This window comes from Equus caballus, chromosome 24 (assembly GCF_041296265.1).
Source record: "Equus caballus isolate H_3958 breed thoroughbred chromosome 24, TB-T2T, whole genome shotgun sequence".
Lineage (NCBI taxonomy): Eukaryota > Metazoa > Chordata > Mammalia > Perissodactyla > Equidae > Equus > Equus caballus.
The window spans coordinates 21,733,770-21,751,940 of record NC_091707.1 but is presented as its reverse complement, the minus strand read 5'-3'; the positions used below and the strand labels follow the sequence as shown (position 1 = coordinate 21,751,940).

Sequence of the window (18,171 nt, the reverse complement as noted above, 5' to 3'; positions counted from 1 at the left end):
TCAGGGGAGGGCTAGACACTTGCCTTAGTAGAAAGAGACCTCAGAGAGGCCCTGGGCTGCCCCGGGGGACATCAGAGGGCCAGGCTGGAAGGTGCCTCTGAGGATCTCCAGTGCAGTGTTTGTCAGCCTGAGGACTGCAAATTTTAGAGGGTAGTAAAATCAATTTAGTGGATTGCAAAGAACTTTTTTGAAAAGTAGAATAGAAAAGTGTACACTGCACACGTAAGGATAAGCACAGATTCTTGGAACTTTTGTTTCAATTCTGTGTGTGTGTGTGTTGTGTGCTGGGTTACGATGTCAGATAAATTTGTTATTATTAGTCTTGGTCACTTTACATTTTTATTTTAAAGTGAGAAAACGGAGGGCATCTGAGGAAAGTGATCTGCCTTCTAAGGTCACACCTAATTAGTGACGGGAACAGTCTTTCCGTTATATCACATGTGCTGAGAGCCAATAGTGAGTCACTAGAAAGGGCCAGAATAATAACTTCACCCTTCCTTTACTGGAAAATAGCACTTTTAGTCTTTTTTTGAAATATTATTGCTTTTCAAAATTTTCAAATTTCCTGAAATTTCCAAATGAGAGAATTGAACAAGTTGGCTGATGTTCAAGGTTCCCTTCGACTTTGAAAATTCTAGAGTTCAATGATTTTAAGGAGGTCAGAGAGAGAGGATGTAGGTTACTCAGTTGTGGTCTGTGGGAAAAACCATTTTTATCTATAAACAGTGACTGTGGGTTCAAGGATCCCCCCTTCCTGCGGGACAAGGGCAAGTCATCAGACATCTTCCCCGCTGTCACAACACTATGTATTTCACAGCTACTTTGTGGGAGTCAAACGTGATCATCGTGTGAGATGGTTGGGAAAGCACAAGAGTGAGTCAAGAGTTGCTCAGTGATCTCCCGTAGTATCTCGTCTGGTCTTGGCATCTGTCTGGGAGCCACTCTGCAGGGCCAGGTATGGACACCAAGACCAACCTGGGCACCCTTCACGCACGTACACAAAGTCACTTAATGTGCCTCTCTTATCCCAGCGAGAATGACGTTGTGTTATCAATTGTTATGTATTTAAAGGATTTTTCAGGTTGTCGATGTGCACTGATGGGATGCTCTAGGAACATCTCAATCAAAACAAAACCTAGGACGGGGTGAAACACTTGTCCTGACTTTGTGAGTCACTGTGCCTGCCCACTTAATGACCTTTGTGGCCAGAACTACCCTGCCCACCTCTCCAGGCTATGTCTTGACCACTGTCCCTTCACTCACAGAGTCCAGCCACACTGGCCTTCTCTTGGGTCGTCAACCATTCCATGTTTCTTCTTTGCCTTTGTACATGCTGTTCTCTCAGCCTGGAAAGCTCCTCCCTCCATTTTCCTCTAAATATACTTGCTCAGCCTTCAGATCCTAGCTCAACTGTTCCTTTTCAGAGACCAAGTTTGGACCCTGTGGTAAGCTCCCGTGGCACCATGGACCTCACCTTGGAGGCGTTTTGGTTGTCATTTTACCGTCATTTGTGGCATTGTTTGATTAATGTTCATCTCCTCAACTGATAAGCTCCGTGAGGGCAGGGAGGGTTTCTGTCCTCCCCTCTCCGTGTGCCCCAGCACCCAGAAGGGTCTAGCGCACAGTTAGTGGGCGCTCAATGATGGCATCCTGAAGAAATGGATACATCTGTGGGTCTGTGGGCCACACTCAGGAAGCGTGTTTCATGCCCATTTCTAATCCAGGGTGATGCACATGCTTACGGAATAGGTGCTGAATGAATAAGGCAGTTCTTGAGCAACTTAATGTCTTCAACATGACCAAAGACGATTCTTCCAGAGAAAGTCAGCCTCGACCTGAACCTCTGCATTGCAGGAAGACTCTGTATTCTCAGTAGGCATATTTTTCATTTTCTCAATAACCATTTTAGATGCCACAGTATCTTCCTGCTGCCTTTTGACCCCTCTGTAGGCGAGGGGAGAGGAAGGAGAGAGGCCCTTTCTTAATTTTCTCCTCTTTATTTCCCACGCACTTCCTACAGTGGAGAGTCAAAGCCTGTTGGCGTTGGTCTGGTAGGTGTCGCCTTGCTGCCTGGATTCACTGTGCATCTAGGAAGCAGTACTTGTGTGCCCGCCTATGAAATGTATAACAAAGAACATTTGTGCAGCATTTCACAGAGCACCACTGCCAATATTATCTGATTTAAATCCCACAATACTGTTATGAGAACATAGCATCTTCCAAATTTTAAACACAGTGGAACTCAAGGATGTGAAGTTACTCGTTCAAGATAATAGAGCAACTATTTTGGACAGCAGGACTCAAACTCAGCTCTTTTAATTCCAGTGTTTTATATTATAATAACAATAATATATATTATATATATTCTATATTATATGATATATATTTTTTAATTTATATTTATATATTTATATTATAAATACATATATTTATACAATTTATATATATTTACATTATATATATTATCTATATTATTATATATTATAGATAATATATATTATATATATTGGCATCTGTCTGGGAGCCACTCTGCAGGGCCAGGTATGGACACCAAGACCAACCCAGGCACCCTTCACGCACCTACACAAAGTCACATTGATATATAAATAATATATAATAATTAAAAAATATATATTTCTAAATATATAAATAGATAATATATAATATAGTGTATAATATATATATAATATATATTATATTATAACACCCTTTTTGCACCCATGTTTGATAAGATTCATAACACTTCATAATTATTCCTTATATTTTATGGCATTTCTTATTTTTCCAAATATGCCACATTAATTGCTGTGATACAATGATTTCCTGAGGTCCGTGGGGCGGGTATTCACCCCGTTTTACAGATGAGTAAGCAGATCCACGGTGGTTAAATGACACATCACTCAGCAGACTGGCTTGGGCCAGATCTCATTCTCTGCTCTCCATGTGACTATTTGTGGTAGACAGAATGGCTCCCCAAAGAAGTCCAAGTCCTAACCCCCCAAACCTGTGCATATGGCACCTTATGTAGCATAAAGGACTGTGTGGATATAATTTAAGAACCTTGAGGGGCTGCCCCGTGGCCGAGTGGTTAAGTTCACACGCTGCTCTTCGGCGGCCCAGGGTTTTGCTGGTTCAGATCCTGGGCACAGACATGGCACCGCTCATCAAGCCATGCTGAGGCAATGTCCCACAAAGCAGAACAAAACAAACTACAACTAGAATATACAACTATGTACTGGAGGGCTTCAGGGAGAAGAAGAAGAAGAAAGAAACCTTGGCAACAGATGTTACCTCAGGTGCCAATCTTCAAAAAATAACAGAACCTTGAGGTAGGGAGATTATCCTGAATTATCTGGCTGGGCTCAATATAATCACAAGGGTTCTTATAAGAGGGAGGCAGGGGAGTCAGAGAACAAGGCGAGATGATGGAAGCAAGGGTCATAGGCAGAGAGAGATCTGAGGATGCTCCACCGTCAGCTATGAAGATAGAGGAAGAGCTCACAAGCCAAGGAATGCAAGCGGCCGCTAGAAGAAAGAGATACCGCCTCTAGAAGGAACACAGCCCTGCTAACATCTTGACTATAAGATTTCTGACCTCTAGAACTCTAATAAATTTGTGTTGTTTTAAGCTACTAAGTTGTGGTAATTTGTTACAGCAGCAATAGAAAATCACACCCCTCTAAAGAATGACAGACGTCAGCAGGTAAGGAGAAGATCAGGCCATTTCTGGGATATCCTAAACCGAAGGCCTAGAGGGAAGACACTGGCCTCAGGATGTGGAAAGAGAACAACAGGCAGCAAAACGCTGCTGTCTCAGAGGGAGACATGAGGGCCTGAGGGTCTCCTCTCTAAAGCCTTCCAATGGCCTCCAGGCCACAGGGTATAAAACCCAAACTCCCCAACTCAGCCTGCCTCAGACCTCGTCTCACCCAGTCTCAGCCACCCTCACCACTACAGAGACACTTGCCTTCTTCCTGTTCCTAGAAGCCTTGGTACTTCCTGTTTCTTCTGCATGAAATACTCTCAGCCCAGAATTGCACATAGCACCTTCTCATCACCTCCTCAGACAGGGTGTAACCGACCGCCTCTCCAAAGTGCCCCAGTCATTCTTGACTCCATCGACTACTTTTCTGGGCTCCCGGGCTGACATTTCTGTCCCAAGTGCCCCAGTATATTAGTTCAATAAATAATTTTTTTCATCCAACTCTTTTTTATTTTTGGATGTACATCATATTTCAAATTCTGTGTACATTACATCGTGTTCACCACCTGAAAACTAATTATAGTCCATCCCCTCACGTGTGAGCCTAATCATCCGTTTTTCCCTAAAAATATGGAACGCTTCACAAATTTGCATGTCATCCTTGCGCAGGGGCCATGCTAATCTTCTCTGTATTGTTCCAATTTTAGTATATATGCTGCCGAAGCGAGCACAATAATTTTTGACCAAACGAATAGACTAGAGGCAGCCTTAAAACAGGCTTCCCCAAGCCTCTCCTCCAGCCTTCCAGGAGTAGTTTCTGCTTAGACATGAACATTGGGAGCCCTCAGGTTCTTTTCTCTCTGGCGTTCCTAGCTGCTTTTGGACACAGGCCTTGGTTCTCATTGAGAGACAGAATAGCAGCCCCCAAGAGTCAGGACCTAGCCTGGCCCTCACAGCCGGGCCACGGTGTTCTCCTGTTTAACATAAATATTTCCATTGAACACCAACATCAGACAACACCGCTCTGTGACCACGATGGAGCAAACAAGATTACTCCATAATCAAGCCTGGATCCAGACAAAAATAAGATATTGTCCAAACCACAAAAATGACCAAAGACGCCGCTTTCCTGGTTAATATGCGTGACTGCTGTTTCTTTACTAGTTACAGCTTTAGCCTCGTCTCATTCCTCCTTGCCTCCCAGGTAAGAATGATTAGGATACCCAATCATAGCATTCCCCCTGCTTCCTGATCACATCCAAGCCAGAGCAAAGCCCCCTGTGTTTGAACCCTCCCCCAAATCACCTAATCCAAACCTAAATCCTATAAGTTCTCTGTCATACCCTCTTACTAAGATGACCCCTGGCTTCCCATCATGTCCCTTATTGCAGCTAGTCAGTGAACCCAGCATTGATCGACTCCCCTGATCCTGATGGTCTCTGGCTGGAGGGCATTGGCACGGTGGACTGGAAGGCAGGCTCCGCTGTTTTGCCATGTGGGAAAGAGAAATGCTAGTTGGGCCAGCTGGTCAGCTAGAAAAGCCTGAACCATTTGCCAGTGAAACAATAATACCGGCTGCATACTGGGTGCATATTACCTAACCTGCACAAGAGGCGGGCTGGTGAGGCTCCTGGTGGGGCTGCTTCCATACAGGTGCATGGCGTGAAGGGGCCGGCAGGTGTGGCTGTGGCCTGCCTGGCTTTCGTCAGGGATGCCTGCACCCAAGGCTCAGCTGCTCCCTGCTGCCAATCTGTCCAAGGCCATCTCCTCAACACAGGTGCCAAAGCCCCCGCTCCTCCACTCTCTCACCTGCCCCATCCCCCATGTTTCTCATCTTCCACCTTAAACTCTCCTTCCTGCCTGAGCTAATCTCCCTGTTGATGCGCTTCACGACCCCCAAGCCCCATCGGCAGCTCCTCTGCCACAGGTGTGTGCGTCTCTGCCGGCTGGGCTCTGACTTCTGGACCTCTTCTCCTCTTTTCAAGCCCTCCTTAGTGATTAGGTCGCCCCTTCCCCAAAGTCTTCTCTCCGGAGCCCAGCTGGCTACCCACGCTTGTAGCAGCTGCTCTCAACACTTACCCAGCGAGCTCAGATTACAGGCGCTGACTGGGTTGATTTATGGGTTTGGGATAGTCATGTGGACAGTGTCTGTGTTTGATTTTGGTGAGGTGGTGGGAAGGAGATTCATATCTTTGTTCTCCCCGTCCCGAGCCTAACCTCCCCAGGCAGAGGCTACACCTGCTGGCTTCGTTTTTTGACCCCTCTGTCCCCACTACCTGAGTGCAGAACACTGAGTGCCCGGCACCCACAGGCTTTCAAGTGTGTAGGGGAAGGCCAGGCAAGGAACTTCCTGTGGGGCTGTAGAACAGTACCCGCCTCTCCCACGATCTCCCCGTTCCACCCCCAGCCCAGCGTCAGTGCTGGCAGCTGCCAGGAAGGTGTCAGAGGGAGCCATTTTCAGGGATCTTGGAAACTCAGCGACATTTCTGACCAGCCTAAGTTGTTTGTTCCTAACTCTGAGCTTCATGGCTATCTGCAAACATTGATCCTAGAATATTTTTCTTTCTAGAACTGGACATGTTCCAGTCTATCTGACTGCTCCAGGGCCCAGCTCGCTCCAGTTAGTGGTGGGAGTTAATCTCCGATGTCCTTCTCATCAGCCACCTCTTGTAAACACCTGATGACACTTTAGAGTGCAAGGTCAAAAATGCGTCCACTTTTTTTAAAAGGGGAGTGTGGGTGGAAAGGATTCTCTGCTGCCTTAAGTAGAACCAGATTAATCTAAATGCAGATATGGGGAAATATCCAAGACGAAAAGTGAAAAAAGCAAAGGTCTTTTCAAAACAGTATAAACACCATGAGCTCACTTTCATAACCCTATATATCTAATGTTTTTATGTATAGAAAAAGAGTTGAAAAGATATTTACCAATCTGTTATATAGAAGGAGTTAACGAGAGGACTTTCATTTTCAATTTTTCATAAAGTCATTTGTTATTTATGCAATCACTAAAAAATAAAAATTTTAAAAAGGGACCTGGAATAGCAACTCTTACTTTCATCCCATTCAATTATTTTTTTAGTGTTTCTACAAAAAATATACAATTTTGCTTCACCATTAAAAGAATTCCGCTTAATTAAAATGAAGTTTTACGTATATCTTTGTTTAAATTTTTATCTGTCATATCTAATTTATTCTTTCCTGTCTTTTAATGTCTCAAAGCACTTCAGGCTCCTTGCCTGCTTCCTACCGGCACCGGCCGGGGGAATCTGGGAGGCAGGGCTGACTTGACAGCCCCTGGAACGGCAGCTCCTTGGGGAAGCGGCTGCAGGGCGGTATTCAGTGCATCCACTCAGCGTTACTGAGCGCTACTGGGGACCAAGCCCTGTGCTCGCTGCCAGCGCCAGACAGTTGACAAAAAGGAATGAAAATTTCAAGGAAACACTCTAGGCTATTGGGTTAGGGCCACAGGCTTGTCCCAACAGCATAGGGTACGGGGTAAGAATTCGGTTTGGAAAGTCAGGCTGCTTGAGTTTAGCTCCCAGTACTACCACATAATAACCTCAGGGCCGTGTGCCAGTCAGGGACTCGGTCAGATGCTAATAACAATAACCGGAAATAACACAGGCTGAAATAAAACAGAAGTTTGTTTTGCCTTCATTAAACAAATCTGGAGCGAGGAGGTCCGAGACTGGTGGAGCAAGTCGTGGCATCGGGTGCCCAGGCTCCTTCTGTCCTTCTGTCCTGCCATCTTTAGCTTGCAGCTTCCTGTCTCAAGGTCACCAGTTGGTACTGGAGGCTTAGCCATCAAATCTGCACTCCAGGCAGGAAGCAGGAAGAAGGGGAAAAGACCAAGAAAAAGCCCATGTAAGCAGGCTATTCCCCCTTGAAGAAGCTGTTTTGGACTCTAACCCAATGACCTCTGCTTCCATTTTATGGGCCACAGCTGCTTGCAAGGGTGTCTGGAGAGTGTAGACTGCGAGAGGGCCACGGTGCCTCCTCCAGGAAAGTCCGATGGGGCCTTTAGACCCTGGTAACTAGCTGTCCCTGCCCAGGGTAATAATGTTGCCACCGCCGCCAGTACGAGGGGATTAAATAAGATAATATTTATAAAGCCAAATAAGGTCAAATGTCACTTCCCTTTGAAGCTGTCCTCAGGGAAAGGATCCAAAAGCACATTCTTCACACATTCTTCACACCTGAACCCTAACACTGGCTAGGGTTTGTTATAAATTTACCCGACTGTCTCCCCCACTGCACTTTGAGGCCAGAGGCGAGGCCTCATACGCCTTTCTACCTGGAGCGCCAGCACACTGCCGATTCTCAGTAAATCTTTGTGGAATAAGTCAAAGAATTTCCCTTCCTTTCTTGATGTAACTTCCTGAAGCAATTTTACTTCCAAATCTAAATACCCTCCAGGCCCTAAGCCTTCATCTTTGAAAAGTCGCTTTCAAGCTTTGGTCTCCGAAGGCCTGAGACAGATAGGAGAGAGTGACAGCACTAGCCACAGATACCTGCTTTGTCCTCTATCTGCTGTGTGACATTAGGAAAATTTCTTAACCTCTCTGAGCTTTAGCTTCCACAGGGAAGTTGAGATCACATTGGTGATACTGTGTGTGTGATTTAAGGATTAAATGAAAGTATCCAGCATGTACCTGGCATGGACCGATACTCAGTAGACATTAGCATCTTTTGTCTTTTGATATTTTCCCTCCTACCCTAAGAGAGCTAGCCCAGGCAAGTTAAAAACAGCTAACACTTTTCGAGCACGTACTATACGCCAGGTGTTACCTTGAGGTAGATACTATTATAATTGCCCCATTCTACAGATGAAGATACTGAGGTTCAGGGAGTCACCCAGCTAGAGGACAGAGGCAGAGCAGTCTGGCCACAGAACTCATGCTTCTACCCGTTACACCACACTGCTTTCCTTGTTGCATTCGGCCACATTTAGCCTCAGCCCGTCCGCCATCAACTCTTCCAACGTCCAGTCATTGACAGTTTCTCTGGGTACCCCAGAGCCCATCCCTCTGGAGGTAGGCCAGGAGAATTCTGGGTCAGCTTACCCCCAGGAATGGTTTTCTCAGCCTAGAAGTCCCCACAGAACCTGGCAGGTGCTCATATTCCCCAGAGAACATCATGACAAGACAGTTTAAGAGCCTGAGAACAGCTGTGACCTCAGACCAGTGGTCCTTGTAAGTTAGAGGCACCCCTACCTCACGAAAATCCAGCCTGCGAAAAATTCAAACTTACAAAAAGGTCAGTGCGTGTGTGTGTGTGTGGGAGAGATGGTGTGCATTACATAAAGATACTTCACTTTGTAAAGTATGGCACTCCAGTGTTCCTTTATTTAGCAATCTTTCCCTGTGTACTTACAGTGATTTAACTTTTTAAAAATTCCATTTATGTGAAACTTTACAAGGACATGGCTATTCAGCCAAGTGAGATACACCCATACAATTTCGCGGTCTTGATATTGCCAGGAAATTGCTGCAGACGCTGCCGTAGCTGACCCTTTCCCTTTCGTGTTTCTCTTCCAAATTTTCCTCTGAGGAGGTACTTTTTGAATCCAATTATAGGAAGAACATCATTGGAAATCATTCAATTATCACAATAGAAAGAAGTTAATTTTGGCTGTGGTGGGAGCTCCCATTGACCACTACCATCCTTTCTCAGCACTGGAAAATTACAAAGTTTCTTTCCCTGGTGTTTTAAGACTCGCAGAGCCTCTGGGAATCAGCAGTTAAGGGTCTGGGCCACCAGCCAGTAGCAGTGGGGCAGAGGCAGGAGGCTCATGACATCATGGAACCAGGAGGCCAGAGAGAAGGGCCTGTTCAAGGAGCCAGCCTCTTAAGGCTGGCCTTGGCTGTTCCGGGCAAGCTGTGCTGGTTGCTGCCTTCAGCGAGGATTAATGATGTGCCTTTCTGACCAGCCAGCCAGCGATGGGGTGTGAAATCACTGACAAGAGAGGGCAGAGAGCGACAAGGAGGAGAAGGGAGAGTGGGGATGAGAACCTATGAAACCTTGGAAAGAAAAGTGAAGCATATACTTTCACTACATTTTCAGAAAGTTAAAACCATACCTGAATATGAAACAGAAGCTATGGGTTGCCGGGGACGGGAAGCAACTCAAATATCACCAGCCTTAACTGAAAAAGAATGAGGAACCCAAGCATTTTGTAATTTTTATGAGTGGCCTTCTAGAGGAAACCGGGGCCAGCTGCAAGTTTACATTTCAGGAAAATCTGGCCTGGTGAAGCCTCTCCTGACTCACGCTTATGGGCTGGAGCTCATGTGCATTGCGGGAAAAGTTTGACATTTCCTTGTAAAGCAACAAAATGCAGAGAGGGGCCCCAGGCCTGCTCAGAAATCGCCTGCATGCTCTTCTCCATAACCCTGCACCTACTTCTTTCCGCAGGGCCTGACTATGGGAGGCCAGCAGGTGGATAGGACACAAGATTTAAGGAGCCCCTCACTCTCGGGGTTGAGCCAGGGCAGGGCCAGGCCAGAGCGAGAGTGCCTCCCTACGTCTTGCTCTGCAGACGCCCCACGCCCCTCCCTAGCCTGCCCTGCCTTTCACACTCCCTCTTCAGCAACTCTCTAATTCTAAGTCACTTAGGTTAGGGTGGGGTGTGGGCATTTTTAAAAGCTCCTTAGATGATTCTAATGTGTAGCCAGGACGACGGAGAGACACTGCTTTAAGTGACCAACGGTTGGTGGCAAATCGAAGGAATCCAGCCAAAAGCCAAGAATTAACCTTGACTTTGTCTTTTCCTAGTATGTTAACTGGGGGAAAAAAAATTCTTATCAAATTCATTTTGGTTCAGTCTATTCACTATATTACAGGTCACAGAGGGTCCTGTATAGGGTTGCCAGATAAAATGCAGGACACCCAGGTAATTTGAATTTCAGATAAACAGCAAATAATTTTTTAGACTTATCTGAAATTCAAATTCAACTGGGCTTGCTGTATTTTTGCTTGCTAAGTCTGGTGACCCTCATCCTGCCCCGATTGTGCAGGGCAGCATTTCCTACTTTGTATCACAGAACACAAGTTGCAGAGAATATGATGTGTATTATCCTAAGAAAAACACTCCACGGTCAAATAAGTTTGGCAAATGCTGGTTTGGCAAAATCAAGTTAACTGGGTTTTTTGGCTATAAAACTTCTGCGGGACTGTAATATGCAAATGCATACTGTGACTGTGACCTCCTCAAGTTGGAGAATTGTGGAATTTCCAAACTTCCGTAATGGGGGGACATGTTATAGAACGAATGTCCCAGAAAACTTAGTGTGGAAAACACTTCCATGAGAGAGGGGCGCTACTGGAGGGTTTTAAGCTGTAAGTGACAAAGTCAGACTAACGATTGAGACAGATAATTTTACTTTCAGAAGTATCGACTTGAGAGCAACAGGCCTGGAAGCAAGGAGCCCAGACAGGAGGCTATACTGGTTTGTGTGGACTGCCATAAAAAGCTACCACAGACCGAGTGGCTTAAATGACAGAAATTTATTTTCTCACAGTTCTAGAGGCTGGAAGTCTGAGCTCAAGTTGTTGCAGGGTGGGCTTCTTGGGAGGCCCCTCTCCTCGGATTGCAGATGGCTTTCTTCTCCCTCTGTCTTCATGTGGTCTTCCATCTGTGCATCTCTGTGTCCCAATCTCCTCTTCTTATAAGGACATTGGTCACATTGGATTAGGACCACTCTTATGGCCTCACTTTACCTTCATTACCTCTTTGGAGGCCCTCTCTCCAAATATAGTCACATTCTCAGGTCCTGGGGGGGGTAAGACTTCAACATAGGAATTTTTTTTGTTTTTTTTAGATTTTATTTTTTTCCTTTTTCTCCCCAAAGCCCCCTGGTACATAGTTGTATATTTTTCATTGTGGGTCCTTCCAGTTGTGGCATGTGGGACACTGCCTCAGCGTGGTTTGATGAGCAGTGCCATGTCCGCGCCTAGGACTCGAACCAATGAAACACTGGGCCCCCTGCAGTGGAGCGTGAGAACTTAACCACTCGGCCACGGGGCCAGCCCCTTCAACATAGGAATTTTGCGGGGACACAATTCAGCCCATAACAGAGAATATCACAATTATCCTACTGAAAGATGATGATGTTGTGAGTTAAGGCGGTGGCAGTGGGAATGCAAAGAAGGGACTGGATCCTAGAAATATTAAAGAGTCAGAACTGAAAAGACAGGGAATTGATTAGACGTGGTGAATGAGCAAAAGCAAGGCATAGTTTTTAGCACAGAGTCGTGCTCAAATATATTTGTTTCCATCTCTTTACTGTTTCCTGAGTCTAGAATAGACTCTTTCACGTAACACGAATTCATTCTCATAATGCAGTGTTGGATTAAATTCGTTTCAGCGATAGAAGCATGAACAACACAGTTATTAAGTATTTCCTGCTTATTTCCAAAAGTATCCATTAGTTTTTGTATTCAGATGATTGACTAACCTCTGCATCATCTTTCCCCACCCTTGGAAAAAAATATTGAGCATTTTGGGAATTCCTGGCTTACCTGTGCCAGATTCATTCTTCTCCAGTGGGTGGAGTTCTCGTGGTTTCCAAGGAGAACAAAAGCTTGGTGAGGAGCAATGGCTTAGACAGACCCGGCTTCCTTGGGGGCTGTGGTCCTCAGGCCCTTTAAGACACATTGATGACCAGCCCTAGTCCCTGTCTTCAACTTAAGAGTTAGCCAGAATAGCCAATAACTTCTGAGAATCAAATCCCTAGTCAAATTTTGATAGTATGAAAAAAAATCACTGGGTGTTTTAGACAGATAAAAAAGTGGTCAAAGGACATTTTGAGTGGTGGCCTTTAGTCCTGCAGAATCTATAGAACAAGCTAACTCCACAAAAAGAAACTCTTGGCATTGCTGGAGTCAGGGACTAAGGCCCCACAGGTCAATGCATCCTCTGAGCACCAGCCTCTGGGCTCTCTGCCTGGCCTTATTTGGCCTGGGCACCAAGAACGCCAACAACTGGATGGCTGTGGCATGACGGGGTGTCTTGGTAACACCCTGAGAAACTGCCAGAGCTACCACAAGCTAGGACCCATCTTTGCTGAGGTGTACAGAATTCTTGTTGATACAAGTGTTCTTTACGTTAAAAGCAATAAATTCCTTCTGGTTTAACTAAAAAGGAAAACAAATCAGTTGCAAGAACTTGGAATCTTTTCTCTTTGTCCCCTGAGGACTGATGCATTTCTCAGCCTTTTGGCCTCTCTACCATTTAAATAACGATGCTGGCCAAAGTGCAGCCAACTGCCTGTAATCTTTGTCTGTTCTGAGCCTTTAATCTTTCCCTAACTTCTTCCTTTCAGCCTACACTTGAGGTCTACCTCATTCCAAAGATTTTTCCTTGGCCAGTCATCTCACGGTATTAGTATTCTGCCTTGTCGTAGAGCTGGAGGCCTGCCCTGAACTCCTTATCCAAGTAACAGCTACTTGAAAGGCAGGCAGGAGCTCCTCTGTGACTCTCCCACGGCTCCCAGCACACACCTTGATTAAGGCAAATACCCAACTGGTTGTCCTGAATCTGAGGCAGAGCTACCTCCTCTCTATGCAATGCTCAAAAATTATTAATACGCTCTAGTGTTGACATCTTTCTTCCTTATATATAATTTAAATTCATCTTGCAACAACCTAAGACCATTATGTACTTTATTTGTAGTACATTGTCTGCAAAAATGGCCCAAATCGTTCCCTTCCTTGTATCTATCCCCTTTGCAATGTGGATTTCCATCTCCTTCCATCAAGAGGAAGAATCTATTTTCCCACCCTTTGAATGTGGGCTGACCATATGACCAGCTTTGACCAATAAATAACAGCAGAGGTGATGCTGTGCCATTACCAAGCCTAGCCCTTAAGAGACTTTGTGAGTCTCTGTTCTCTCTCTCAGACCTCTACCAGGCTACCAGCGAACAAGCTAGAGCTAGCCTGCTAGATAGTGAATGACCACATGGCCAAGTCACCCCTGTCACCCCTGTTGACTTTAGCTGACAGTCAGTTAATCCCCAGAAACAGAGCTCCTTAGCTGACCCATAGCTGACCATGGATGCATGAAAGAACCCAGCAAAGGCCAGAAGAATGCACAGCTGATCCACCCTGAGTTGCTGATTTGCAGAATTATAAGTTAAAGAACTACTTGCTATTTTAAGCCACTAAGTTTTGGGATTGTTTGTTCCATAGAAATAGTTAACTCACACACCATCCAAAATGTTCAGATGCTTGAAGAGTGTAAGGAACTTCCAGTCAATCAATATAGCTCTACAAATTTATGCTTTGATACAACTTTGGTGCTCTAAACTTATAGTAATAGGACATAAAATAGAAAATAAAATCTATATGTATAGCTGGCTCACGGATAAGCATCTCCACAGGCCAGAAATCTACAGTGATCCAAGAATGAAAGCAGGGAGAGGTCACTGGGAGTTTGGTCTCTGCAAAGTAAAGGGAATTAAACAGTCTTACCTGAGGCAGGGTATGAACGCCAGTTTACCGCTTGAAGCCAGGGGTTGGTGGGGGTAGATAACACCCCCATTTTTGCCAGCTCATGAAAGGACACTTAAAAATAATTGCCAAGAATTACCACTCCAATCAGGCATTCCCCACACCCACCCTCCTGACTTTGGTGAAACCAATGCTCAGTTCTCAGTCCTCACTTTCTAGCAGACTTCGATGGAGTTGATCCTCTTAGACTTTCTTCTATTCTGTGTGAAGATGCAGTTTTCTGGTTTCCCTCCCACCTTACTGGCCACTTTTCTCAGTTCCTTTTTAACGATTTCCCATCTTCTTCCCAAACAATGTTGGAGGATGCTGAGATTCATTCCTTGGTCTTGTTCTCTATACATATACACTTCTTTGGTGATCTTATCTGTGCTCATGGCTTTAAACGTCATCTATATCCTGACCTCTTCCAATGTAAATTTCTAGCTCAGACCTCTCCAAACTCCGGGCACATATACCCAACAGCCTCCTTAATATCTCCATTTGGATGTCTAACAAATCTCAAACTCCAACGAACCCCTGATTTTCCCTGCCTCAATATCTGCTCCACTCTCAGTCTTCCCCATCTCAGGTGATGGCAACTCCATCCTTCAGTTCCTGAGGCCCCAAATCTTGATATAACCATTCTCTCATATCTCTCAACAAATGTGCCAGGAAATAATGTTGGATCTCCCTTCAACGTTTATCTAGACCCTAATCAGTTCTCATTTGAGATTATGGTTTTTGGAAAAATGTAAGCCTGAAGAAATGGGAGGACATGGACCCAGTCTCATGAACAAAAAGGGAGTAAAGCTACCTGCTGACTCAGCGCCTAAATCTATGATGTCCCCAATCTCACTGAAGGACAGCAGCCCCTGTTGGTTCTGGGTCCAAGTGAGGCAACTGCAGAACTATTATTCAGAGGAGGCGGGGAGAGAAAAAAGTAAAAATCTTCCCAAATAAGATTTGGAAAGCCTGCAAACCAAAATTCCAAATCTCACACAAAAAATTTAATGTTAATAAAGTCAGTCAACAAAATAATCAGTACTTGAACTCACTCCAAATAAAATTATTTTATTTTATATAATAGCCTGAAAAATATTTTTTAAATTAGTATGTTTTAGAGTATTCAAAGAAATAAAATGAAGGACTAGCTTCCAATTTTTTTAAAAAAGTACAAGATATGAAACACAAATAGGCAGAAATGAAATAAAGTTATATGAATATGAAAATAAACAATTTGATATATTTCAACGAAAAATTGTAGTAAGTAGAATTAAGAATTCAATACAGGCACATAGATTAATGGAATAGAGAGTCCAGAAACAAACCCACACATATGTCAACTAATTTACAACAAAGGAGCCAAGAATATACAATGGAGAAAGGACACCAATAAATGGCGTTGGGAAAACTGTAGAGCCACATGCAAAAGAATGAAACTGGACCACTATCCTACACCCTACACAAAAATTAACTCAAAATAAATTGAAGACTTGAATATAAGACCTGAAACCATAAAACTCCTAGAAGACAACATCAAAAAAGCTTCTGCACAGCAAAAGAAATAAGAAAACAAAAAGGCAACCTACTGAATGGGAGAAAATATTTGCAAATCATATATGTGATAACGGGTTAATATCCAAAATATATAAAGAACTCATACAACTCAACTGCAAAAAGATAAACAATCTGATTGAAAAATGAGGAGAGGTTCTGAATAGACATTTTTCCAAAGAAGACATAAAGATGGCCAACGGGTACATGAAAAGATGCTCAATATCACTAATAATCAGGTAAATGCAAATCAAAACCACAATAAGATATCACCTCACACCTGTTAGAATGGCTATTCTCAAAAAGACAAGAAATAACAAATGTTGGTGATGATGTGGGGAAAACCCTTGTGCCCTGTTGGTGGGAATATAAACTGGTGTGGCCACTATGGAATCCAGTATGGAGTTTTCTCAAAAAATTAAAAATAGAACTAAAATATAACCCAGCAATTCCACTTCTGGATATTTATCCAAAACAAATGAAAATACGAATTCAAAAAGACATATGCACCCCCATGTTCATTTAAGCATTATTTACAACAGCCAAGATATGGAAACAGCCAGTGTCCATTGATGGATACATGGATAAAGAAGATGTGGTATATATATACAACGAGAAACTATTCAGCCATTCAAAAGAATAAAAGCTTGCCATTTCCAGCAACAGGGATGGATCTTGTGGGCATTACGCTAAGTGAAATCAGCCACCCAGAGAAAGACAACTACCATATAATGTCACTTACATGTGGAATCTGCAAACAAACAAACAAATAAGACAAGCTCATAGATACAGAGAACAGACTGGTGGTTGCCAGAGGCTGAGGGTGGAGGGTGGGTGAAGTGACAGTGAAGGGCATCAAAAGGTACACACTTTCAGTTATAAAATGAATGTCATATGCATATAACGTACAGCATGCTGACTATAGTTAATAATACTGTATTGCATATTTGAAAATTGCTAAGAGAATAGATCTTAAAAATCTTCATTCCAAGAAAAGAACTTTTTTTGTGACTATGTGTGGTGATGGATGTCAACTAGGCTTACTGTAGTAGTCATTTTGCAATATATACAAATATCAAATCATTATATAGTACACTTGAAACTAATATAATGTTTATGTCAGTACAAAAAAAATTCGATAGGATAAACTCTAGACTGAACACAGTTACACAGAGAATTAACTAACTGGAAAATAGCACTGAGGAATTTACTTTTACACAGCCAGAGATACAAAGAGATAAAAAATATGAAAAAAAGCAAGGAATATAGTTTGACTAACTAAACACATGGCAAATGAGAGTTCTGAAGAAGGAAATGAGGGGAAGCAATATTTGAAGAGAGAAATAGTGGAGACTTTTCCACGACTGAAAAAAGAGCCGAGTCCTCATACCAGAGGAGCACTCTGAGAGCTAAGATGAATAAACAAGGAAAACCCAGGGCTACCAGACAACATATGGAGGTAAAACTGTAGAGCACTAACATTAAGGAGGAGAGCTCAGAAGTTTCCAGAGAGGAAATATATGATCTTATCTAAAAAGGAGTGACAACTGCACTGAGAGTAGATTTCTTATCAACAATAACACAGTAAAAACCCCACTAAAAGAAATATTCAAAGACATTATTCAACAAGAAGAAAAGTGAGCCCAAGGCATGAAATATAAGAAATAATGAAAAAACAGAAATTGATAACATTTAGCAATGTTTAATTAATTATTGACCATAAGGGCATACACATTGACCATTTTCTTGTATTTAAAATATTTGTTTGTAAATTTTTTTTTGTAAAATTCAAGCTCTACACAGCAATAATACAATGGGGGCAAGGAGCATCGTCTTCAATCTCTATGAGGCCTACTCAATAGCAAAGAGAAGGATAGAAACTCTGAATAACATCAGCCTTTATTAGAAAAGTTTATGGTTAAATATGCATGTTTAAAAAGTGAAAGGAAACCATTGAAATCAATCAATAAATTTGTATTTATTAAAATACTCTAAGTATATGGAAACTTAATACATTAGACGACAGAAAAGGAGACATTTACAAAAAAAAAAAAAAAAACCACGTTAAGGAGAAAACCCAAAATGAGAATGCATCAGTTCAAATATATCAAAACAAATATTAAAGGGATTACATTTATCTAATAACTATTATCTAATAATAATGGTTATCTGATAACTAAAAATGGTTATCAGAGTGAATTTTTAAAAAATCCAGCCAAATACTTTTCAGAGAAGACACGGAGAAAACAAAACCAAAAGACGAAGCTTGAATATAAAGGAATAAAAAAGATATACCATGTAATAATAATAAAAAGAAACCTGGTACAGCAATATTTATATCAGACTAAATAGAATTTAAGACAAAAAGCACTGCATAATAATAGAAGGAAGAATCCACCAAGACGTAGCGTTCATGAACC

At 43.0% G+C, this 18,171-nt stretch overlaps 1 long non-coding RNA gene and 1 other non-coding gene across 2 annotated transcripts; both read right to left on the bottom strand.

Moving 5' to 3' along the window:
- Positions 1 to 1,977: 1,977 nt before the first annotated feature.
- LOC138920566 (uncharacterized) lies at positions 1,978 to 5,976 on the bottom strand. The gene is made up of 2 exons (XR_011431971.1): positions 5,783 to 5,976; positions 1,978 to 2,113 (listed from the first exon to the last, which is right to left on the bottom strand). It is a non-coding gene; the product is annotated as an uncharacterized lncRNA (long non-coding RNA).
- On the bottom strand, positions 4,328 to 4,434 carry LOC111770540 (U6 spliceosomal RNA). Its single transcript, XR_002803811.2, has one exon. It is a non-coding gene; the product is annotated as a U6 spliceosomal RNA (small nuclear RNA).
- Positions 5,977 to 18,171: the final 12,195 nt, after the last annotated feature.